At 33.5% G+C, this 26,398-nt stretch overlaps 2 long non-coding RNA genes across 2 annotated transcripts in view; one reads left to right on the top strand and one right to left on the bottom strand.

Annotated features, from left to right (window-relative positions):
• Window positions 1–1,443: 1,443 nt before the first annotated feature.
• LOC139359982 (uncharacterized) overlaps window positions 1,444–26,398 on the bottom strand; it is a 134,507-nt gene continuing 109,552 nt past the window's right edge. The window contains exon 4 of the long non-coding RNA XR_011616812.1: window positions 1,444–1,748. This is a non-coding gene — a long non-coding RNA (uncharacterized lncRNA). The remainder of the gene's footprint in view (window positions 1,749–26,398) is intronic.
• The window catches only part of LOC105476961 (uncharacterized), a 70,343-nt gene continuing 55,497 nt past the window's right edge, over window positions 11,553–26,398 (top strand). Inside the window, exon 1 of the long non-coding RNA XR_984358.1 lies at window positions 11,553–11,574. This is a non-coding gene — a long non-coding RNA (uncharacterized lncRNA). The remainder of the gene's footprint in view (window positions 11,575–26,398) is intronic.

Here is a 26,398-nt window from a genome sequence, read left to right as displayed (position 1 = left end):
TAGAAAGACATCTAGCTACTTAAAAGTAAATATGAAACATTAAAACTAATAAATTTATAATGTTTGGTAGAATATTTCATGCATCTAAGCGTATGCATTTTTAGTTGCTTCTTTTTGCTGTTAAAATAATGATACACTTTTGATAACCCGAGAGATCATGTCACATAGGCCATTTCATAAGAAGTAGGAATGTGCATTACATTATCCTTAGCAAATTAACACAAGAACAGAAAATCAAACACTGCATATTCTCACTTATAAATGGGAGGTAAGCATTGGGTACACATGGGCATAAATATGAAAACAATAGCCACTACAGACTACTAGAGTGAAGAGAGAGGGAGTGGGGCAAGAGCTGAAAAACTACCTATTAGATGCTATGACCAATGCCTAGGTGATAGGATCTTTTGTAACCCCAACCTCAGTATCGTAAATGTACCCATGTAACAAAACTGCACTTTTACTCCCTGCATCTAAAATAAAAGTTGAAATGAAAGAAAAAATGGCATATAGCCCTGGGTCTGGCTTATGTGAAGTCATAAAAATTTGTGAAGTGAATAAATAACTGAATTAATTGTAAGAACTACTGTTTACTTGGCTCTTAATTTGCCTGTTTTGTTTTATAACCGATGTGTTTTCAGGTAAAGTGAAATGGCATTCTTTAAAACTATTTTAACTTATCTATTGTAAAGTCTGAATACTATGGCAAAGGTTCTCTCAGAACCTCAAAGGTGCTGATGGGACTTTATTAACCTTGGGACCCAATAAACACAAAGGAAATCTCCAGACCTGGTGTGATCCTTCATGACTCCTGACCTTGTGCTGGATGTAATTCCTGTTAGTGTGAACTTCAGGAGCATGTAACATGAAATCAGAGGGTGTGGGCCAGGTGCATTGGCTCACACCTGTAATCCCACCACTTTAGGAGGCTGAAATGGGCAGATCACTTGAGGTTAGGAGTTCCAAACCAGTCTGGCCAACATGGTGAAAGCCTGTCTCTATGAAAAACACAAAGATTAACTGGGTGTGGTGGTGTGCCCCATAATTTCAGCTACTCAGGAGGCTGAGGCAGGAGAATCGCTTGGAACCTGCAGCCTGGGTGACAGAGTGAGATCTCATCTGAAAAAGAAGGGAAGGAAGGAAGGAGGGAAGGAAGGAAGGAAGGAAGGAAGAAAGGAAGGAAGGAAGGAAGGAAGGAAGGAAGGAAGGAAGGAAGGAAGGAAGGAGGAAGGAAGGAAGGAAGGAAAGAGAGAGAAAAAAGACAGAAAGAAAGAATGAAAGAAAGAGAAAGAAAGAAAAAGAAAGAAAGAAAGAAAGAAAGAAAGAAAGAAAGAAAGAAAGAAAGAAAGAAAGAAAGAAAGAAAGAAAAGAGAAAGAGACAAATGGAGAAAGGGAGAAAGGGAGAGAGAGAGGGAGGGAGGGAAGGAAGGAAGGAAGGAAGGAAGGAAGGAAGGAAGGAAGGAAGGAAGGAAGGAAGGAAGGAAGGAAGGAAAGAAGGAAGAAAGGAAGGGAAAGAAAGAAAGAAAGAAAATCAGAGGGTGTGTAGATTCTACCTGCTTAGCTGCTTCATGAAGAGTGAATTTATTTATTACTTTTTAATGTACGACTTCTAGATCAGAAAATTCATTTCCCTTATTAACAAAGCCCATTGAAATTCTCATTGCAATAGCATTCGGGTGTAAAAGGTGCAATGTGAGGCTGAGGTCTAATTCTTCAGAGGCAGTTCCTTCTAATGGCCTTTTCCTTCTCTGAAGAAAATAGAAAATAAGCACATGTTAGATTTACTAAATGAGCATTTAAAAAATACAAATATTTATTTTGGCTAATCCAGACTGAAATCATAACATAATTATTTCAATCAACTTAAATGAATTTTTTTTTTTTTTTTTTTTTTTTTTTACCTATGGAACTTAAATTCACTCATTTCCAAGAAATTTATTGTGACATTTAATCATCTAGTATTTTTTCTCTGAGGGTTTAAACACTTAAACATCTGTTATTATCAAACAGCTTGAAGATAACTGCTCTTTTTAAATCATCCCAAGCAAGGTTAAAATAAACAGAGTCAAAACAACTAGAACAAATAAACTTTCTGCAAAAGCATCTTGATGATAATATTTCTTGTTTTAATTAGTTTTCCTCTCAGATTGTAGGGCCATTACAAGTTAAATTACCTTTAATGGGACTTTTTAATCTTTAAATTTCAATCATTTTCATCCATAATAACCCACTTAGGTGGAAAATTATCTTCTCTGGTTCACTTAATTTTAAAAATGCTGCATGTATCACTTGCAATATTTTATTTGCTAATCATAATTTGACATTGATATGTTTGTAGATACTAACATTTATGCTGCTAGAATGAAATACTTTTATACTCTGAATGTAATTTTGAAACACCATAAATATAATTCAATTAAATAGGCTAGAATAGAGGAGACGAAGTATTTTTTAGAGTTTTTCAACCAATTAAGATGAATTTCTTTGCAGAACTCCTTTCTGCTATCAAGAAATGAAATTTATCTAAGCTAAAGTATTTATTTTTAAAATAAATAATTAGATGTCTTTCCATTTTTACAAAGTACACCACATATAAACATATTTGAATGAGGGAAAAGTTGAGAAAATACAAATGAAAAATAAGAAAATTCCATAGATAGCATAGGTATGTCATGACTTGACTGTGGTAAACACCTAATATTGGGACATCTCTATGACAGTTTATAATTTCTATACCTTAGGCTTGAATAATATATTAATGTTTCTCTCAAGATGCTGAATCAGTAGTGACTGATGTTCAGTCTCAGGAAACAAGAGAAGGAAAACACAGATACAGAAAAAATTGTGTGTAACTCTCAGAAAGACCAAGACTCATATGAACTGGAGGGTGGGTGCAAATTCTGCTTTTCTCTCCAGGCTTTGTCAGATCAACTTTAATCAGCATATTAGGGTGAGCATCCTTAATAATAAAATCAAAGCAGCAGCCACAGACATCCTATAGGATAGGCAGGAAAAAAGGAAACCAGGGGGGCATGCAGTTTCATTCTACCTGCTCCTCCAAAACCCAAGAGATGGTACACAATGTAGTGAATCTTGATCATGGCTATACAGTCGAATTACCTGGGGAGCCCTTCTTGTAGATTCCAATGCCCAACTTATTCTCCAAATCAACTAAATCAGAATCTGTGTTTATTTCACATTCTTGTGTTACTGCAATTGCTAGGATCTCCCATACAAAATTGAAAAGGTATGACAAAAATAGGCATTTTTTTCCTTGTTATTGATTTTAGACAGAGGAGTTTCACACTATGTCTTTAAAAATAATTGCTTGCTCTATGTTAATTTTGTAAACAACATTTATTAAATAAACATTTACAGTCATGCATTGCATTTTAGAGATCCATATGTTCTGAGAAACACATTGTTAGGAGCTGCCATCCTTGTAGGAACATCATAGAATAAACTTACACAAACCTAGGTGGTACAGCCTGCTACACAACTAGGCTAGCTGGTGCAACTTACTCCTTCTAGGCTACAAACCTGTAAAGCATGTTATTGTACTGAATACTGTAAGCCATTATAACACAATGGTAACAATTTGTATATTTAAACATATCTAAACATAGAAAAGGTACAATAAAAATACAGTATTATAATATTATGGGACCCCCATCATCTATATGGTCCATCATTGACTGAAATGTCATTATGTGCTACACAACTATATTATGAATATTTAATTCTATCAAATATCATTTCTGCATCTATTGAGGATCCTTTTTTTCTATATTCTATTCATTTATTTTTCAATGTCAAACCAATTTTTTATTTCTGTAACACAAATTAATTATGTTTATCCTTTTAATGTATTGATTTACTAAATTAGCTAATGTTTTCCTTAGGATTTTCTTTCAATGCCATTTATTAGTTCACTGACTTGTATTTATAATGTAAAATCTAGTCATATTTTTGTTAACTAGGGCACGACTTCCCAGAATTAATTAAGAACTATTTCCAATTTTTTCTTTTCTCTGGAATAATTTTATGTAACATAAATGTTATGTCTTTCTCAAATATTTGATAGAAATCAGCGGTAAAGCAACCTTGAAATGAATATGACTTTTCTGGAAATATTTTAAATTACATACATGTTAGGTTTAATAATTGTATGAATATTCATGTTTTTTATTTTCCATTTGGTGAGTTGGGTGACTTGTGTTATTCCAGAATATGGCTGTTTCTTCTACATTTTATAGTCATTGACAGAATTATTTCTATTAAACACAGAATTTTAAAATATGTGTATTGATTCTGTATTGATGCTCTCCTTTTGTCTTGACATTTATCACTTCAGCATTTTGTCTTCTATTCTTTATCAATTTTACCAAGATTATAACAATTTTATTAATTATAAACAACTAACTTTAAGATTAGATGATCCTCTTTTTTTCTGGTTGCCATTTCATTGACTTTTCATTACTGTCATTTTCTTTGAGTTAGTTTTTTTGTTTATGAATGCTAGCTAACTTGTGATAGATTCTTAATCAATTTTCAGTCTTTCTTCTTTTGCAATATATGCCTTTAATGCTATCGATTTTCCTCTAGCATGAGTTCGATGCTTCTTCTAAGTTTTACTTTCCTGCATTTTTATTACTATTCAGTTCAAAATATTTTCTAATTTGCATTGCAACTTCTTTAATCAATGCATTACTTTGAAATGTAAATTAATGCTTAATTTCTGTATTTTGTGTGGTTTTTTTTTCCTGTCTTCTTGTCAATTACATGAATTTTCTTTGACTTACATTTTGGTTTCTCTACAGTGTTTTAAGTGTATCTTTTTGATAGCTTTTTATCACTATTTATCTATATTTCTATATTATATTATGTGTGCATAGCATATGATCATCTACTTATATTACCACTTACTTGTTTGAGCGAAATCTGAAAATCTAAATTCCCTTTACATTCCTTTACTCTCCTCCAGTTATAATATAGTTGTTTTATGTTTCCTCTACATACAATCAGAACAACACCCAAAGAGTGATATAATTTTCTTCAATCCTCAAACATAATTTAGAAAACTGTAGGAAAGATATGCCTTCTGTTTTGCTTACCTAGTTCTTTCTTCCTACTCTTCTGTAGTTTCCTTTCCATTTAAAGAGCTTCCTTTAGCCATTCTTTTACAGTAGATGTGCTGGTGATAAATTCTCATAGTTTTCCTTTATCTAAGAATGTCTCGATTTCCCTTTCTCTCTTGAAGGATATTTTTACTCAATATGAGATTCTGGATTGACATTTCTATTACTGCAGTATTTTTAAAATATTGTGCTGCTTCCTTTCTCCCTCCCTGAGAAATCCTCAATCATTCACATTTTTCTTTAACCCCTGTAAAAAAGGTGTTATTTTAACTGATTGCTTTCAAGCTTATTTTTTTTCTTTCTAGCTTTGTTTTTCAGAATTTTTATTATGTTTTGTCTTGACATGGTTTGTTTGTATGTATCCTGTTGGGGTTCAATCAGCATCTTGAACCTGTAGATGTATGTATTTTGCCAAATTTTCAATTTTGTTTTCAGCCATTATATCTTCAAGTAACTTTCAGTCTTGCTTTCTTTCTCTTATCTTTCTAGGCATTTAGTGACATAACCATTAGATCATTTGTTAAAGTCCAGCGTGTCCCTGAGGCTCAGTGCATCTTTTTAGCCCATTTCCTCTTTGTTGATCATATTAATGTCTTTGTTTTATCTTCCAATTCACTGATATTTTCCTCTATTCCATTTATCCTACCGTCGAGCCCATCCTTTCAGCATTTATTTAGGTTGTTCTCTTTTCCAGTTATAGTATTTTGATTTGGTCCAATTTTATATCTTTTATTTCTTTCCTGAGAATTTCTCATTCTTTGCTGAAAGTTTCTAATTTTTAATTTTTCCAAGTGTGTTTGTAATTGCTCACTGAAGTATCTTGAGTAGAGATTTTGGTAGACTAAAAGTGCTAGAGCAAAGGCTCCCAAGCATTTTTACTTCAGAGAATTCTTACTGTTTGACTTTTATTTTTTTATTTCATGTTTCTCGTAGGTCAAAATATATAACTCACAGTCTCGCTTATTTATCAGTTGGGTCCTAAAAACTTAAAAATGTATGCCATAATAAAAATATTCATTTGAAAAAAGAATACACAAATTTAAAATAAAAAATACTTTATAAAAATAATTTATTTTCTCATGAATTATTCATTTTAATTATATATATTATATTTTATCACAATATTGTATACTAATTGGATGGTATTTCCTGTGGGAACAGCACATTTTAAACCTTGGAGTCATTATAAATGTCATCACATTGATTTCCCATTTCACACTGATTTTTGTACAATGCTTATCTTTTTTCATGGCAACTACCCAAAAGCTTTACAAACATAAGATGACATTAAAGCTCTTGAGTGAGATTTAATGTTTAAGGAAATAATTAACTCCAACTAGTAATGTGTGCTGCACCTGTCAGAAATTGCTCTTCCTTGCAAAAGCTGAAAGCATCTTGTGACACCACAATGAGCTTGTTACCATGACCCAAGTTGCTCCAGCTGATAGATAGAAACTACGGAACTAGGGGAAAAATTACCCTACATCTGAAGTGATCTTCAAAATTATTTTCAGAACATCAGTCACCAAAGTAATAATAACCAGGCATAGAAGAGAGAAGATAACATAAAACTTTGGACAAATGACAAGCAATATAAACCACCCATAGGGTGTTCATACTGTAAGCATATTATAAGTATGATTTTAAAATAAAAAGGCTTAATATGCTCAAAAACACAATAAAATATAGAATTATAAACATACCAGTTCTAAAAATAAATAAAATAATTGCCACGATGATGGAGCATTGTGAAGGTAACATTTGAGCTAGACACCAAGGCACTGCTGAAATTTTATCTATGAGTGGAGTGTCCAAGAATAGAGCTAAAAACCTTTTTTATTTTTTTATAATAAATTAACTAAAACCTTAAAATAATTTAAGACTTCTGTGTCCCATGTGAGAACTTCTGCTTTTCCTTAACTCTCTAGCAAAAACAGATAATTTTAAAGGATGGTTCTCTTTCTTTAGTTTGTAATAGATAAAATAACACTTTTTACTCTTTGTTCTCTAATGTAGCACTACATACTTATACTGAATACACTTTTCTAAGCTTTATTTTCTACTGTCTTATATGTCACCCTTTTTGAACTGCTGTAAATAGAAGAGAAATTATTTCCCCAGTGCTAAAAAGCAAGCAAAAATAATCAAGAAAGAAACAGATAAGCCCAGGGTACTGAAAAATACTGCAGAAATAATGAAGTATTTGGGAGACGAGCTCCCAAGATGTAATATAAAAATGTCTATTTTTGTGTTGTTAAATATTCAATTTCAGAAACTCACTTTGGGTTAATAAGTGCCTTTGGAAAGCATCAATAATTAAATAATGGCCATATATTATTAGATGATTTCATCAAGAATTAAATGTTGATGGCACACTAATAGGCTGTTTCACTGGTTAATCCAAGTCTAGTAAAATGCTATCTTTGTTAAGTTTGAAATATTAAAAGGGATCACCATAAACATTCTTATTCTTGATTTCTGAATGGCATTTATAAAATAATTCCTATGATTCATTTGTATGAAATTCACTTCAGTAGTCAAGTGAATTTGCAGTATGCTTTTCTGTACTTGTTGACATTTGAAATGATTTTGCTGGAATCATGGCTTTCTGTTTCCCAAAATATGCTCATGAATTCCTGTATCTCAGATCTCCCACTCAGAATATGACACTTTTAATTTAATTTTTCAGTTTATTTTAACTAAACTAATTTTCAAATTTTCAAATCAGAGTGAGCTTTGAAACAGTTTTAAGCCTCTTGAAATTATCTTTATGTATTTATTCTTTTTGTTGCATTTAAATAATCAGAACTGTGCTGATTTCAGCTTCTACACCTGTGAAGAGATTTTAGCATGAAAGAGTCTGAAATTTACACAGTGAAACGCATGAATTCGGTAATATCATTATGTGTGTATTACATATGTCGATTAAAACATTTCTGAACAGAAACCAAATATATTTGACTTTTTAACTTCCTACAATTTAACTATTTGCTTTACAAACTTGTGTTTTTTAAACTTAAAAATCAATACAAGAACAAGGTAAACATTGAAGAAGGAAGGTGGCATGACATAGAGCTTTGAATTACACGTAATTTGACTCAGTATTTAATTTACTGTGGATATACTTATTTGCTACAAAAATTTGACTTTTGTGATGTTTGTTAGATGACCTTTGTCAATTTGACCTTTGTGATGTTTGTTACATTTTCATTTGTAGTATCCAAATTATTAATTTCAAAATATTCTCTAATTATGTTTTTCTTCTGATCCAAAATAATTACTTTATAAATTCTTATATAATCAGGATATTTATTGTTATTTTTGTTGCTCTTGTTTGCTCTTAACATGTATTAGTATTAAGACTCACTGATTTTTTAATAATAAAATTATAGCCTTATTATTTCTGGTTTCATTAACTGTAATTTTTTAATTATCATTTTTTATTTTGAAAACAGTTGTGCAAAACAATTTAGACAACACAGACTATGATAGAGGCTTCTCTTATCTACAAACAGGTCATCACATTCAAGTCCATTTGGTTGTGGATTCACTGCTTACTCTGTCAATGACTGAAGATATGCTTAATTGTCTCACAACTATTTTGTTTATGTCTACTTTCGTCTGTTTTTCTAATAATATCATTTCCATATCTTGAAGCTATATCACATGGTTAATAAGTGAATATTATAGCCATAAGACTATTATGAATAATCAGATTCTATATTAAACAATAGAGACCATAAAGTCCTTCTGCCCATGTATTCATTTTTTATTTCTCTTTCCAAAATTACTCTACCTTGTGTATTTTGCATCACCCTACTGTGTCGTGTCTATTAATATGTCAATTTCTTTTAGTTGTATTTCTCGTGTACTTTTTGAGTTAGATTTCTTTTTTTATGGATGTATATTTCTATAAATTCACTCAAATTTTTAATTATGTTTATTGTTTTAAAGTCACATCATGATTAAATGGTAAAGGCATAATTTTTACAACTAAGTACAATTTTTTAAGCTCTCTGGTGCTAAGGCTGGATTTGTGATTATTACTCAATGAATAAAAGTTTGTTCTGTAAACTTTAAAATGTATGATCTATAACTCCATCAGTTTGGGAAATATGAAGGTTGATTTACCAAAATCACTTTTTATGCTAATTGTAGTCATGGTTAGTGTTTAATGCAGAACATCAGTGTTTAGGTTGGTTTTCACTTACCAGGTATTGGTCTTACTTATGCATAGTATCAATTAATGTTTAAGCTTCAGGAATTTTTAATATAATTTTAGTTCAATATTACCTATTTGCAGTTAACTTTCTGAAAGTGTTTTCTTTTATACATGTTGATTTGCTTTCATCATGAATAAAATGTTGAAATAAATACAGTGCCAGAAAAGAACCCTGTCTGTTAAAATCAAATCCATTTGGTGATTAAGTTAGATATTATGACTTTTATTATAGTCACAAATACTTAATGTTACTCTTCAGTTGTTAGCACTTAAAACGAGGGAGGAATTCTGGGCAACTTTATTTTCCAACAACTTAAGAGGTGGCATATAAAATAATGGTTAAATTTATCCCCTTGCCTGGGAGATAACTACAGTCTAATTACAGTAATTGCCAAGGTGGACTGTTAAAAGCTATGTTTCATAAAAGGGAGTAGGTGAGGGCAAAGGTCTCTGCATGAAAATAAGCAAAACAAGACATCCTATTCAATATTACGACATAATTTTTCACTGGAGAAGTGAATAACATTCTGAATTCCCTTTATATTTGAAGCTCCTGTTTTATAATGAAAAGTTATGCTCTATAAAATCAGTTTTTCCCTACTAAATTATAAGCTTCATAAAAAGGGGAGCATATCTGTTTTGTTTAATCATTATATAGCACAGTGCCTTATGCATAATGTATGTCCAATAACTACTTGTCTAATAGTAAACACACAAAAACGTTCAACCAAATCTCCTTCAGTTAAAACCATTGAGAAATATGCAAAAAATAGCTCTGTGTTTCTTCTGGATTCCCTTTCATGCTTGATGGTGGCAGGAAGTCTGAAGAAGAGGTTGCACTGCAGTGTCAGTTAAGAGAGGTGTTCCAATAGATTAACGTAAAGGCAGGGGAATCCTGGAATCATGTCAGTTGACAGGGTGGAATGGTTGGGAATCCTGGACCTTGAGATTGGCTGAAGAGTTGGTAGCATGAGCAATGTTGACCCTGCAGAAAGGTAAGACAGGTAAAACAGCATCAAGCCTGATTCCTCATGGGAGAAGAGAGAAGTAGAAGTGAGTAGTCAATTTTTATATCATCATGAAGGTTAACACTAACAATAACACAGCAGCTTATGAGTTTGTCATAAATAGCTCTTACTATTTTGAGATGTGCTCCATCACTGCCCAGTTTATTGAGAGTATTTAGCATGAAGGAGTGTTAAATTTTGTCAAAGGCCTTTTCTGCATCTATTGAGATAATCAAGTGGTTTTTGTCTTTGGTTCTGTTTATATGCTGGATTACATTTATTGATTTGCGTATGTTGAACCAGCCTTGCATCCCAGGGATGAAGTTCACTTGATCATGGTGGATAAGCTTTTTGAGGTGCTGCTGGATTCGGTTTGCCAGTATTTTATTGAGGATTTTCTTCGATGTTCATCGGGGATATTGGCCTGCAATTTTCTTTTCTTGTGTCTCTGCCAGGTTTTGGTATCAGGATAATGCTGGCCTCATAAAGTGAGTTAGGGAGAAGTTCCTCTTTTTCTGTCACTTGGAATAGTTTCAGAAGCAATGTTACCAGCTCCTCTTTGTACCTTTCGTAGAACTCAGCTGTGAATGTGTCTGGTCCTGGGCTTTTTTTTGGTTGGTAGGCTATTAATTACTGCCTCAATTTCAGAACTTGCTATGGGTCTGTTCGGGTATTTGACTTTGTTCCAGATTTAGCCTTGGGAGGCTGTATGTATCCAGGAATGTATCCTTTTCTTCTAGATTTTCTAGTTTATATGTGGAGGTGTTTGTAGTATTCTCTGATGGTAGTTTGTATTTCTGTGACATTAGTAGTAATATCTTCTTTATCATTTTTTATTGTGTCAATTTAATTCTCTCTTTTCTTCTGTGTTAGTCTGGTTAGCGGTCTAGCTATTCTGTTAATCTTTTCAAAAAAAAAAAAGCAAGCTCCTGGATTCATTGTTTTTTGAAGTGTTTTTCATGTCTCTATCTCCTTCAGTTCTGCTCTGATCTTAGTTATTTCTTGTCTTCTGCTAGCTGTTGAATTTGATTGTGGTTGTTTTAAGATTGACAATCAGATTGATTTGCATGCATGACATGCCATAAGAGTTTAGCATAAAAAGAAAACCATTGTCGAGATATCTGCATTTATTCTGGCTCTGTTTCTTTTTTGGATTGATAATTCTTGCATAAGTCTCTGGCACACCAGCTGTCCACTCTTATAGGAGGTAAGAGCTTATTGTTGCTGTATCATACTCGGGTTGATTCCGTAATGCGAAACTGAAAGCATCATGTCTGCATTGGACTTTTCCTAATTTTATTGTCAATTTGAAACTTTTAAAATTGCCAATCAGAATTTTTCCACTTTAGATAGAAACTAAACATGAGCAATTTAGGTTGCTTGATAATCTGGTACAAAATGATACTATACTCAGATTTTTTTTATTTACCAAGATTTGTAAAAACAACAAAAGATTTTAACAGAATTTGAACAGAATCTAGATAATCTTAAAACTCATGGTCTTATACCAATCTATTTTAGATAACTAAAATATAGAAAATATTAGGCATAGGTTACATAAGATTATATCTAAATTAAAAATGGTGGCAAATAATACCTCATAATACTGAGACTGATAAAAGGAAATTAAAAGAGAAAGCAATTATTCATATTAAAGTTGCCAAATTTAGCAAACTATTGTTTCCTAGTGAACAGTGCAGTGACCTCTCCATGAATAATCAAGATCTTGGTATCTCTGCCTTATCAAGTTATAATCAAGATCTTGGTATTTCTGCCTTATCAAAGTTAAGTCCCTTGTTAGCAGGAGTCCATAAGGACAGGGAGAAGAGCAGGTGTTTGAACTTATATATCTATAGAAAGTTAAATTCCTGGTGAGCTTCTATTTAGTTATGTAAAAGGCCCAAATAAAACTAGCCAGCACCATTGGTTACAGAAGGAATATTTGCAAATATTTGCAAATATTTGCCAGGTAAGATCAGAGAGCTAAATATATACATGTTATAGTAATGTGAACAAAAGTAAAGAAATGAAAGATCAAAGAGGATGATCAACCAAATGTGCAAATAATCTGAAAATCAAAATTCAAACTTAATTTTGTATAACAAAACATCATAGAACTAATCCATCTATACATTTTTTGATAAATCTATTTTTTGGTGAAGGAATTACATAATCATCTTTGGAATTATTCTATTATTAAATAATTTGTAATAAGAAATGTAATTCAAAAGTTCTCTTTTACTCTTTTTTCAAAAAGATGAAATTTATTTTATTTTAAACAACAAAAGAATCTAATCTTATTGTCTGGTGTGTTCTTAGCATCTGACATTTGGAGGCATGAATGATTGATAACTCCACCTTACTTAGCAGGAAGATTAATCTTTATGTAGATTCAAGAGTGGGAAGAAAGAGACATTCACATTTCTCACTTTTATGCCAGGACTCCTGTAAATTAGAAGTGTCAAAAAGTAATTTCTCAATTTATATGCATGGAGAAAACTCCATTTTTTTTTTGTTTAAATGTATTAACGTTAAAGTCTCCCATATAAGGTAACCGATACATATTTGAAATATCATAAATGTATAATTTAGTCTATGAAGTTATCTTCTATCCTTTTATTGGTGATTTGCTGAGTAATTTACAATGCTATTCAAGAACCACTGGACATTAGTTTCAAAAGTGAGTCATGGGTAATAGAAATACTGCTCTTGCATCTAAAAATTTTACATACGAAACTACAATATGCTCACAGTGAATATTAATCATAAACTGAATATACTATATAGTTAAAGGATTCGTATAAAATATTTTTCCATATTCAGAGCAATGAGATTATTAAAAATGGTTTACTTCAGTAACTCTTCTGTCAAAATTCCCACCTAGCTCCATCTACATGATCCCATCATTTCTCATGTATCTATTTACTTCCATAGATTTAATTTTAAAATTAGTACTATATTACCTTATTAAAATCTAATGAACAGAGGATTCTTTAACAGCAAGATAAAACTGTATCTTACTGATATATTGAAAGGAAATGTTTAAAAGACTTTAATAAATGGGACAGGATATGGTGGGCAAAGAAGGCAAAAGTGATTCTTAGTATATGAATGACCCTACATTAAGCTTTGGATAGATTCTGGGCAACAATCACTCCTCCCTTTAGGAAGACCATCTCCTCCTACTACGTATCGAAATGAAGACTAATTTCTATTTAAGCTATAAATATTTAAAATGAATTGCTCAGCAATTCAACCTTCCCCATGGAATGCTAATACCCTGAAATAATAAATAGCTTGAATATAGAAATATGTTTTTTTATGTACTGTAAATACTAGAGAAAAAGACTTATGAATAAATTTTGAGCCAAAATTACTTAGGTAGGATTATTGAGGTTTAAATTCTTACAGAAGTGAAGCAAAGACAAATGATTTTTTAGTTTTGTTTGGGAACGTAACATAGAAATAGAACTACTTAAAAAATTGAAAAGCCTAGGAATCCTAAGATCAACAAATCCAGTTACATGGCAAAATAACTGGACAAACCAAAAGGATCTATAATTTGACTTTTCTGGGGCTATCTTCAATCCATCAGAGCCAAATCACTGCTTTGGAAGGTTGTAGCAGATGTAAAATGTTGACATTGACCCAGAAATGTGAAATACACTGTCAGATATATGAATTTTTTTATTGTTTTTAATCTATCTAAACATAAATTACTATTTAAAAGTATAAAATATATTATGATATGTATAACATAAGTATAAATAAAGGTATGAGAATAATATAAAATCAGGGGGATGAAAATCAAAATATACTGTTGTGAAGTTCTTATCTTGTGTGTAAATAGGCACACTATTAATAAAAGGCAGACTGTAATAAGTTAAAGATGCATAACTTAAATTTTAAACCAACCACTTAAATGCTACAACAACTACAAGTATTGTATCATTAAATAGGCAATATTAGAAATGAAAAGGAATCATATATAATGTATGATTAATGCAAAAGAAGATAGGAAATTAGAAAGATGGGACAAAGAACAAAGACAAATAATGGCAAGAATATGAATTTAAAATTTACTCTATTAATGATCACATGAACTCTAAGTGGCCTAAATTCCCTAAGTGAAATGTAGAGATTATCAGGTTAGATAACAAAACAAAATCCAGCTATATGCTGCACGTAAGAAACACGTTTTAATTAGTAAGACACAAATAGTTTAAAAGCAAAAGAATGAATTAGCTTAATTTAGCCATTCCACAATGTATACATATATCAAAATACATATTGTACTCCATAAATATATACAATTTTTAATTGTCCTTTAAAACTATCTAAAAAGAAAAATAAAAGGATGAGGAAAGTTATATCATGATAACACAATCAAAAGTAGGCTAGAGTGACAGTATATTTTGCAACAAAAATATTGCCTTTGATAATAAAAGCAGCAAAACAACAACAAAAGCTATCTTGAGAAAGCAGTCAATCCATCAAGACGACATCACTAATCAAACGTTAAAAGTACCTACACCAGGCGCAGTGGCTCACACCTGTAATCCCAGCACTTTGGGAGGCCGAGGGGGTGGATCACGAGGTCAGGAGATGGAGACCATCCTGGCTAACACGGTGAAGCCCGTCTCCACTCAAAATACAAAAAACTAGCCGGGCGTGGTGTCGGGCGCCTGTAGTCCCAGCTACTCGGGAGGCTGAAGCAGGGGAATGGCGCGAACCCGGGAGGCAGAGCTTGCAGTGAGCCGAGATGGCGCCACCGCACTCCAGCCTGGGCGACAGCCTAAGATTCCGTCAAAAAAAAAAAAAAGAAAAAAGCACCTATTGACATAACTTCAAAACACTTGAATATAAAACTCTTAGAACTAAAACAAAATTCACAATTTTAATATGATTGCATTTCCCTATTTTAATAATTGACAGGATAAATTGAAAATAAGTAAGGACATAGAAGCCTTGAACAAAATGCCCACCTCACTTTACCTAATTGACATTCAGACTAGCGCTCCAACCCAAAAAGAACAAACTGCACATTCTCTTCAAATCCACATAGAAGTTTTTCCAAACTAGACTGTGTTCTGGGCCCTAAGAAAAGTCTTTATAAATTTGTAATGATTCAGGTTATACAAGCTATTTTATTTGTTTTGTTTGACCATATGGAAATAAGTGAGAAATCAATGACAGAAATGTATCTGAAAATTCACAATACATATTTGAAAACTAAATAACCTATTTTAAATAGGTTAAAATAACCTAAAACTAAATAACCTATTTTAAACCATGGGTCACAAGAGAAACCAAAAGGGAAAAGATGAAGTTAAACATAACATATTAACACTTAACAACCTTCCAGAAAATTGAAATGGAGGATATATTTTTCAATTTATTCTATGAATTCAAAATCATCCTGACATTAAAACCAGACAAGGACATTATTAAGAAAACAACAGAACAACAACTCTAATAAATGTAAACATAAAGATGGTATTCAAATAAATAAAAACCAAATCAAACTCATCAACATATACAAATATGTCATGATACAATAGGGTTTAACAGAAATGAATGTTGACTTACACTTCAAAGTTCAATCAATATAATTCACAATTTTAACAAACTAATAAAGGAAATCCATATAATCCTTTCAACACAAGCAGGAAAGTAAGTGACATAATCCCAAATCCACTGTTGATACAAATTCTTACCAACTAGGAATTAAAAAAAGAAATCCTCAACCTAGTAAAGGTCAACTGTGAAAAACCTACATATAGCATCATAAAAAATGGTAAAAGACTGAATGCCTTTTTTCTGAGGTCAGGAATAACACAAGATATCTTCTTTTAAATCCTCTATCACTGCACTGGAAAGTTCTAACAAGTGCAATTAGACATGGAAAAGAAATAAATGCATCCAGATTGAAAAGGAAGAAGAAATAATCTTTATTTGCAAGTGAAATAAATGTTTATGTAGAAAATCTGATAGAATACTATAAAAAATTTTAAATTAATAAGTGAATCTAGCAAAGTTGTAACATTAAAGAAAAAATGATATTAAAATAGTTTTATTTATGTGTACTAGTGATGGACAGATATTGAAATTTTAAAATGCTTTTACAGTAGCATAAAAATGAAATTCTTCAGAATGAATCTAATAATGAGATGCAAAAGGCATGTATTGGAAACTATAAAACATCTGTAGAAGGACAAGTAATGCAGTGAAAAAATTGAGTGTTCATGGTTAAACGGTTCAACATTGTTAGATATTATATTAGTCTGACCAGGCTGCAGTAAAAAGATACTACAGCCTAAATGGTTTAAACAAGAGATGTTTATTTCCTCACAGTTCTAGAGGCTTGAAGTCCAAAATCAAGATGCCTGAACCATTGCTTCTAGTAATGCCTGTCTCCCTGGATTGAGATGTCCACATGCTTGCTGTATCCTCACGTGATAAGGAGTTTTTGCTTCAGAAGATGAAAAGGTTCTGGACACAGATGGCAGTGAGAGTTGCATAACAATATGAATGTACTTAGTTCTGCTGAACTGCGTGTGTGGAGAGAGAACTGTGGAATTTAAAAAAAGAGATCCCTGACGCCTCTTCCTTTTCATATTGAGGACATTGATTCGATTAGATTATGGCTCCATTCAAATATGTATTGTGAATTTCCACTGATGATACCATTTAGTATTAATTACACCCTCAAAAGCCCTATCTCCAAATTCAGTCAGTGAGGGTTAGGGCTTTAATACATGAACTTGGGAGGGGCACAATTTATTCTATTGAAGATATCAATTCTCCCAAAAATATATCAGTCAATTAAATGTATTCCTAATAAAAATTCTGGAAGGTGCTTTTGAAAAAAATTGACAGGGTGATTCTAAAGTTCATATGGAAATACAAAGTACTTAGACCAGCCAAATAAACCTTGAACAGGAAGAATACATTTGAAGAGCTAACACTACCTGGTTTTAAAACTTGTTAAAAAGTCACAGCCAACTACAGCGTAGTATTGGCATAAAGACAGACAAACAGATCAATGAAATTGAACAGGGAGTAAATGAAAAGGTAATTCACTGGAGACAGAATAGCCTTTTCAATAAATGGTGCTTGAACAATTGGATACACTTATTTAAAACAATAAACTTCGATTTACACCTCGCATCATAATTTAATTATCAACTCAAAATTGATTTTATCTAAATGTAGAACCTAAAATTTCTATGGAAAAATATAATGGCAAAAACTTTGGATTAGGCAAAAACATTTGTTACATGTGACACCAAAAACAATCCATTCAAAAAAGGAAATACTGGGCTTAAAATCAACACATTTTAAAAAAACTTCTACTATTTGAAGAACACAGTTTAAATAATAAAAATAATCCATAGGCTGAGAAAAAGAAATGTTAAATAAAATATTCGATAAAAGACTTGTTTGATAAATATATTAATAACTCTGTAAATTCAATAATAAAAAGTATTTGTCAATGAAATTTTTTAAATGGGCAAAAGATAGTTCACAGAAGAAATTATACCTATAGTAAATTAGAACATGAAAAGATGGTCAACGTCTTAGTCATTAGAGATGTCTAATTTCAAAGCACATCAAGATCCCGTGTGTACCTATTTATCTACTAAAAATTAAAAATATACACCATGTTTAGCGTCATTGAGGCTATTTAGGAACCGAACTCTCATATACTGCTGGCAAGAGTAAGGCCTCTTTGGAAAGCAGTTTTGCAATTTCTTTTTTTTTTTTTTTTTTTTTTTGAGACGGAGTCTCGCTCTGTCTCCCAGGCTGGAATGCACTGGCCGCATCTCAGCTCACTGCAAGCTCCGCCTCCCGGGTCTATGCCATTCTCCTGCCTCAGCCTCCGGAGTAGCTGGGACTACAGGCGCCCGCCACCTCACCCGGCTAGTTTTTTGTATTTTTTAGTAGAGACGGGGTTTCACCGTATTTAGCCAGGCTGGTCTCGATCTCCTGACCTTGTGATCCGCCCGTCTCGGCCTCCCAAAGTGCTGGGATTACAGGCAATTTCTTAATATACTGTATGATCTATCAACTTAATTCCAAGTATTTCCCCAAAGAAATGAAAGAAGGCCCATTCAAAGATTTCTATACAAATGTTCATAGACGTTTTAGTTGTCGTATTTCAAAACTGTAAACAATCTAAATATCTATTAACAGTTGAAAGGATAAACCAGTTGTGAGATATTCACACAATAGAATATTACTATGTAATTCATAGGAATGAGCCATCAATACATGGTAAAACATGGATACATTTTAAAGTATGGTAAAATATGAATAAATTTTGAAATAATTTCATTAAATGAGGGAAGCTAGACAAATAAAAAACAAGAGTACATACTGTGGGATTCCATAAATGTAAGTTCCTAGAAAACGCAAACTAATCTCTACTGACAGAAAGCATTTGATATTTTCCTTAAGATGAATGTGGGGTAAACAACTGAAAAAGAGAGTGATTCAAAGGGACACAGGCAATCTTTAGGGCTGATGGATATGTTCATTATCTTTATTGTGGCAGGGGTTTTTTGAAAGTATACTTATATAAAAATTATCAAATTATAAAAGTCAAGTATAGACAGTAAATTGTATGTCATTTTTATCTTAATTATGCTCAAAATATTGGTATAAAGTTAAACTTCAAATGAAATATCAGATACCAAAGTCTTGAGATATTTTGTGAGAAAATACTCTTAATAAAACAGTGTTATGATGAGATTGCTACTCTGCTTTTTAATTAGAATTCAATATATTATATAGAGAACTACATTTCTAGGATCTCCCAAATTGTAAAGCTTATACTATTAAATTTAACATGCTATTCAGCAACCAAGTTGTTATTACTATTTTCTCTCCTCAATAGCTCCATCATATTGTGCAAAGTATGAAAACCTTATTTGCTGTGGTGCTTTAAGTCACCTCTTCTGCTTTTACACCAGTAGCAAAAATGACTCAACAGAAACTCTTTCTAAACCTATTCTTAGTGATCCCGTAGTACTTGTGACCTGCTCTGCTTCGGATGTACAAGCCAAAACTGAGGATTTGCAAGTTCCTGTAAAGAAGGGTCTTGAGTCTCTGGCAGTATATTTGATCTTTGGTTTCCTGACTAAAGATTTATCCTTTGTAATAAAACTCTCTGTATGTACCAACCTTTGGTAAAAATACAAGGCCTGAAAAGAAAGGAGGGTTTACTCAATGAATTTGAAAGTCAGGTAAAATTAGAAGGACCCTAATCACCCTCATTTGTAGTTATCTTTGACAGCAATTTTGGTTGTAATATCTATGTGACTTCCAAGTAAATGTTGCATTTCCCACTGGACACCAAATTATCTAATTTTAGTGTTATCACATGAGAGGAGAGCACTATTAGAAGTTAAACCAATTGAACTTTGGAACAGTTTAGAGAGTACAGAAACAGACCAATAAGTAAATGGAAATTTGATAGATGTTGCAGAGAATTACTTACTATAGGATGGTGGAGTACCTAATTTTCTTTACACAAGAATGTGGTAATTTGTTTTTACTTACAGTCATACAAAAATATTCTACAAATATGACAGAAAAACTTTAAAAGGTTTAGAAATACATCCTGATGTTCTGAACTTTGAGCAGGAAGAGATTTCATAGGATTAAACAAAGTTTAAAATAAAAATTAATGAATAATAAATACAAATGTATTAATATAAATATATTAAGATTGAGCTTCTGTTAATCAAAATTTACCATAACTAAAGATAAGCCAGGAGCTGAGGTAAGAGGTTTATAGCACATATAAGCAAAAAGGTATTCGTATTCAAAATATAGAAAGAAATTCTCCAATCAATAGGAAAATAATAGATGAAGGCAGAGCAAGATGGTGGAATAGAATGCTTCAGCCATTGTCCCCCGACAAGGATACCAATTTAAGAACTATCTACACACAAAAAACACCTTCATAAGAACCAAAAATCAGGTGAGCACTCTCAGTACCTAGTTGTAACTTCATACCACTAAAAGAGGCACTGAAGAGGAAAAAAAAAAAAAAAACAAAAGTCTTGAATCCCTGACGTCACCTTCTCACCTTCCCCAGCAGCAGCTGGTGGCACAGAAAGAGAATCTTTGTGCTTGGGGGAGGGAGAGTACAGCAATTGTGAGACATTGCATTGAATTCGGTGCTGCCCTGTACAGCAGAGAGCAAAACCGGACTGACTGACCTTAGTCTCCTGGACTGACTGACAAGAGAAAGAAATAGAGGGCATCCAAATTGGAAAGGAAGAATGCAAATCATCCTTGTTTGCAGGTGACATGATTTTATATTTGGAAAAACCTGAAGACATCAACTAAAAACTACTAGAAAAGATAAACAAATTCAGTAAAGTTGTAAGATATCAAATCAACATACAAAAATTAGTAGCATTTTATATTCTAACAGTGAACAATCTAAAAAAGAAATAAAAAAGAAATCCTATTTATAACAGCTACAGATAAAATAAAATATCTAGGAATCAATTTAACCGAAGGAATGAATGATCTCTGCAATGAAAACTGTACAACTATGATGAAATAAATTGAAAAGAACGCATTGTTAAAATGGCCACATTACTCAAAGTAATCTATAGATGTAATGCAATCCTCATCAAAATACCAGGGACATTCTTCACAGAAATAAAAGAAACAATTCTAAAATTCATATGGAACCACAAAAGACTGAGAATATCCCAAACTCTCCTAAGCAAAAAGAACAAAACAGGAGGTATCACATTCTGGCTTTAAATTGTACCTCAGAGCAATAATAATGAAAACAGCCTGATACTAGCATAAAAGCAAACCCATAGACCAGTGGAATAGAATACAGAACCCATAAATAAATCCATACATGTTTTGACCAAGGCGCCAAGAACACACACTGGGGAAAATACAATTTCTTTAATAAATGGTGCTGGGAAGACTGGATATCCATATGAAGAAGAATACAAGTAGATCCTTATCTCTCACTAAATCAAAAAAAATCAAATCAAAATGGATTAAAGACTTAAATCTTAGATCTCAAACTGTGAAACTACTAAAAGAACACTTTGGGGAAACTGTGCAGGACATTGGACTGGGCAAAGACTTATTAAGCAATACAGGCACAGCACAGGAAACCAGAGCAAAAATGAACAAATGGGATCACGTCAAGTTAAAAAGCTTCTGCATAGCACAGGGAATAATCAACAAAGTGAAGAGACAACCCATAGAATGGAGAAAATATTTGCAAACTACCCATCTGAGAAGGGATTAGTAATCAGAATAAACAAGATGCTCAAACAGCTCTATAGAAAATACCTAATATTCCAATATATAAGTGGGCGAAAGATCTGAATAGACATTCTCAAAAGAAGAAAACATACAAGTTGCAAACAGGTATACAAATAGGTTCTGAACATCACTGATCATCAGATAAATACAAACCAAAACTACAATAAGATAGCATTTCACCCCACTCAAAAAGGCAGGTAAGGCCGGGCATGGTGGCTCATGCCTGTAATCCCAGCACTTTGGGAGGCCAAGGCTAGTGGATTGCCTGAGGTCAGGAGTTCTAGGCCAGCCTGGCCAACATAGTGAAACCTCGTCTCTACTAAAATTACAATAATTAGCCGGGCATGATGGCAGGTGCCTGTAGTCCCAGCTACTTGGGAGGCTGAGGCAGGAGAATCCCTTGAACCTGGGAGGTGGAGGTTGCAGTGAGCCAAGATCATGCCATCACACTCCAGCCTGGGCAACAAGGGTGAAACTCTGCCTCAAAAAAATAAACAAACAAACATAAAAACAGGCAGGCAATAACAAATGCTGGCGAGGATGTGGAGAAAAGGAAACTTTCATATGTTGTTGGTGGGAATGTATGTTAATACAACCACTATGTAGAGAACAGTTTGGAGGTTACTCAAAAAACTGAAAATAGAGTTACTGTGTGATCCAGCAATCCAACTCCTAGGTATATACCCAAAAGAAAGAAAATCAGTGTATCAAAGAGTTAACTGCACTCCGATGTTTGTTGCAGGTCTATTCACAATAGCCAAGATTTGGAAGCAACCGAGGTATCCATCAACAGATGAAATGGATAAAGAAAATGTAATACTTACGTACAATGGAGTACATAAAAGAATGAGATCCTGTCATTTGCAACTACATGAATGCAACTAGAGGTCATTTATACTAAATGAAATAAGCCAGACACAGAAAGGCAAACATTGCATGTTCTCACTTATTTGTGGCAGCTGAAAAGTCAAACAATTGAACTTATGAAGATAGAGAGTAGAAGGATTGTTACCAGAGGCTGGGAAGGGTGCTCAGGGATGGGAGCATGGCAGAGGGGATGGTTAATTGGTACAAAAAGGCAGTAGGAATAAATAATACCTAGTGTTTGATAGCACAACAGTGTCACTACAGTAAAAATAATTTAATTGTGCATTTTAAAATAACTAAAATGGTATAATTAAATTGTTTAAAACACAAATGATAAATGCTTGAGGTGATGGATACCCTATTTACCCTGATGTGATTATTACACATTGCATGAATGTGTCAAGATATCTCAGCAACCCATAAATATATGCCCCCACTATGTTCCCACAAAAATTAGAAATAAAAAATTAAAAAAATTAAGAAATAAAACAATAAACATTGTATTAGAAACATAGTCAAAACGCATCATTAAACAAAATTAGTAATCAGGGAAACACAACATAAAACCATAATGCATATAGTTTTTATATCCAAAAGGGAAAAATTAAGACAGTTTACCAACAGAAGATTAAGGTCAACAGTATTTCTTCTGAGATACTTATTTTCTCAAATACTATCAGGGAAATTGTCAACTTAATGAAAATCATCCCATTGAGAAATCCATCTTTTAGCTCATGTTTCTTCCATGTCAAAACAAGTACGTATTTTTTCTCCTACGTTTTACTTTAAAATAGAGTTACATTACAGTCTGAATGTTCAGTTTGTTATAGCTGAAAATTCTTGCTATAACAAGCATATTCATATGGATAAAGTCTGTTAAACATAATAAATAATGCTGTATATCCTCAATTGTATTTCTTCACAGCAAAGGACACTGTTGTGGCCTCACTAGACCCATTCTTCTGAGCCTATGCACTCACTCCAAGCTGTTGGGAGTGCTGGCTTCTCAGAGTTCTCAGCTCTCCCTTTCTGTGGTCACATCACCCAGAGGTTATCACACACACACATACCCCTCCTGGGGCAGTTTTCAGCTAACTGACATGAGACAAGAAAAGGCCAGAACTTGCCAGAGAATGAGACCAATTCTGGAGCAATTCATGTTCCAGAGTTCTGCAGGGATCAACTGAGGCTAGTCAGGGTTCCTGAACCTTCAACATAGTCTTTACGTTTAGGGAACTCAAACCAATGATAGGGAAGCAGGGGAAGTGCTGGGTAGAGAAGGGCGGGTCGCTGGCTAAGGATTCACCCCTGGGCTTGTGCCCACGGACCTGGATGAGGACAAGCATTTCTGCTTTTGTGCCTAAATGTATTTTCTATGACCCCCCTGGCCCACCACACCCCCATCCTGTGCTTATCAAAACCCCAAGACCCTAGCAGGCAGAGACATAAGTGGCCGGATGTCAAGAGGCACACACCAGTGGAAGGGCACACTGACAGGCTCCAGCAGACGCGGCAGGCCATCCACCAGGAAAACACCACGGAGAAAAAACACCACCTTCCCACTCCATTCCCCTTCTGGCCCCTCCGTCCACCTCACTGAGAGCTACCACCTCCCAATAAAACATCTTGCACCCACCCTCCAAGTCCATGAGTGATCCGATTTTTCCAGTACACTAAGGCAAGAACCTGGGGATACAGAAAGCCCTTTGTCCTTGCCATAAGGCAGAGGGTCCAAGTTAGCTGATGAACACAAGCTGCCCGCGGAGGGCTAAACTTGAAGAGCTCACTAACGCACGCCCACTGGGGCTGCAGGAGCTAAACACTCAACTCTACGTGCTGCTCTGGGGTTGGAGTCCCAGAACCTGCCCGCTCTGCGTGCTTCCTCTAGAGGTTTGAGCAGCAGGGCACCAAAAAAGCAAGCCACACTCCCATTGCACACTGTGAGGGGGATAAGGAAACTTGTCCCGTTTCACCAAGACAGTTGTTTCAGGAGTGGTCCAAGAATAAGATTAGGAGTTGAATCACTTACTGGCCAACTGTCAATGAAAACTCTCTCACCTCTGATAAAATTGGGATCTGTTTAACAATTGGTGTTTTTAATGCTCTGTTGAGAAGATGCCACTGCTTGCACAGGCATTAACTTAAGAGCAGCAGCATCAAAAATTGCAGAAAGGGTTTCAGGAGCTTGGAAGAAAATCAAATAGAATAATCTTTTAGTATCTCGAGACGAATGGTTGTGTAGTAAGGTTAGAGGATGTGGATATCGTACATTTTGGAAGTGAAATTTAGGCTAATATTTACAAATACAAAAATTGTGGGGGAGAAACCCTTTCCATATTATCGAGATACATATTTCAATGATGTATTATATTTTATGTTTAATAATCATAAAAGATTAAAACATTTGCTTCTTGGTAATTTGTGTACTAAAAATAAGTTTGACAACTCATTTTGGAATTAATATATACATAGATCTAATCTTCAGTTTACCACTGCCCCTGAAGTTACATAGACACTGAAATTCTTAAGTATTTCCCTCATATTGAACTATGCCTTTCTAAACGTCTTCAACCCACACACTTATTGGTGTGTCTGGAAAGCTCTATTTTATTTTATTATTTTATTTTATTTTATTTTATTTTATTTTATTTTATTTTAGAGACAGAGTCTCGCTCTTGTTGTCCAGGCTGGAGTGCAGTGGCACGATCTCAGCTCACTGAAACCTCTACCTCCTGGGTTCAAGCAATTCTCCAACCTCAGCCTCCCCAGTAACTGGGATTACAGGTGCCCACCACCACGCCCAGCTAATTTTTGTATTTTCAGTAGAGACGGTTTTTCACCACGTTGGCCAGGTCTCAGACTCCTGACTTCAGGTAATCCGCCCACCTCAACCTCCCAAATTGCTGAGATTACAGGCATGAGCCACCGCACTCGTCAAGAAAGCTCTATCATTTTTCGTCAAATTCTAACTCATCTTTGAAAGCTCACAGCAAAAACACTTCAACTTTGCATTTCCATTACAGAAATAGCTCTGCCCGATAATTTATCTGTTTACATATCCCACTTCTAGCCCCTTCTTTACTTAAAACTTTATGAATGTAGTCAATTACTTTGTAATTTGGAAGGACATAGTTAATCATATTTATGAAAATATGCAAGGACAACAAAACTGGACTTCCACAATAACTTGAAAAAATAAAAAAGGAGATTTTTAAACTCAAAATGATGCCTCTAAATTTATAAAAGCTCCAAACATTCACCCAAAAAAAGGTTTTCAAGGATACAGGTAAGGAACACATCTGTTTACTAAGTCAAAATGACTCATTCAACTATTGTGTAGCATGAATTGTGTCCTGTTGTAATTTCTTTCTAACACTTAATACCAAAGCTCCAGCTACAATTTCTTCTCACCAGAGAATGTTTTATAGACTTTATTACATTGACTAAACTAATTTATTTTTAGATGATGTAGCATTGATTCCTCAAATGTATTTTTATAGTTTTTGTTGTTTATGTTTTAATACAGGAATAAAGAACCAAAAATGCTGTATGAAGAAAAGTATTCTATCTTCCTCAACTAGAAATAAAACATCGCTAATGTCATTCCCCTTACAAGAAGAAATTTATCATAAAAAGAATAGAACAGACATACAGTATGAAATACCACCACATTTTATGCAAATGCTAGCTGATTCCCTAAGTAGGATTATAATGGAGAGAGTACTGGGAAATATAAGTTTATTCCACAATCTTGACAATTCTGTCTAGCTAGATGAGTAGATAGCTGTACTTTAAGAATAAACAGGTTATTCTTGACCTGAAGGGAGAAGGGCAAGTAAGAGTGAAATGAA

The sequence above is a fragment of the Macaca nemestrina genome, chromosome 19, assembly GCF_043159975.1.
Source record: "Macaca nemestrina isolate mMacNem1 chromosome 19, mMacNem.hap1, whole genome shotgun sequence".
NCBI classification, from domain to species: domain Eukaryota; kingdom Metazoa; phylum Chordata; class Mammalia; order Primates; family Cercopithecidae; genus Macaca; species Macaca nemestrina.
This window is presented reverse-complemented; position numbering and strand designations above follow the sequence as displayed.